The following is a 517-nucleotide window of genomic DNA, read 5'->3' as shown; positions in this document are numbered from 1 at the left end:
TTCCCCTTCGCCGACGGTGGCCGCTGCCCCGGCCCGGGCCAGAGCCAGAGCCAGAGCCAGAGCCAGAGCCAGAGCCGGGCAGCCAAGCAGGGCGGAGCCCCCGGCACCTTCCCCAGTGAGTGCTCTGGGCTGGGAAACTGAGGCACGGGAGGGTGAACCCAGGCGTCCGGGCACCTTCCCCAGGGAGTGCCTCTAGCTGGAGAAACTGAGGCACGGGCAGGTGGGGGGCGGGGGAGAACCCAGTGTCCAGACACCTTCTCCAGTAAGTGCCCCCAGCTGGGGAAACTGAGGCACAGACAGGCTGGGTGGGGGTGGGGGGCAGGGACAGGACTCTCAGTTCCCCATGCTGTGAGTGCCTCCCACCCTCTTCCCTGCTTCAACCAGTGGCCCCAGCTCCTCTCCCAGGAGGCGTCCAGGCTCCCAGCCCTCTCCCCCCACTTCCTGCCCTGCAGCCATCTATGGGGCAGAGCAATAGGAAGGGCTGGGGGAGCATCAGACAGCAGCAGGAAAGGGTGGG

The sequence above is a fragment of the Crocodylus porosus genome, unplaced genomic scaffold (genome assembly GCF_001723895.1).
Source record: "Crocodylus porosus isolate Cpor-Errol unplaced genomic scaffold, CroPor_comp1, whole genome shotgun sequence".
NCBI lineage: Eukaryota > Metazoa > Chordata > Crocodylia > Crocodylidae > Crocodylus > Crocodylus porosus.
This window is presented reverse-complemented; position numbering follows the sequence as displayed.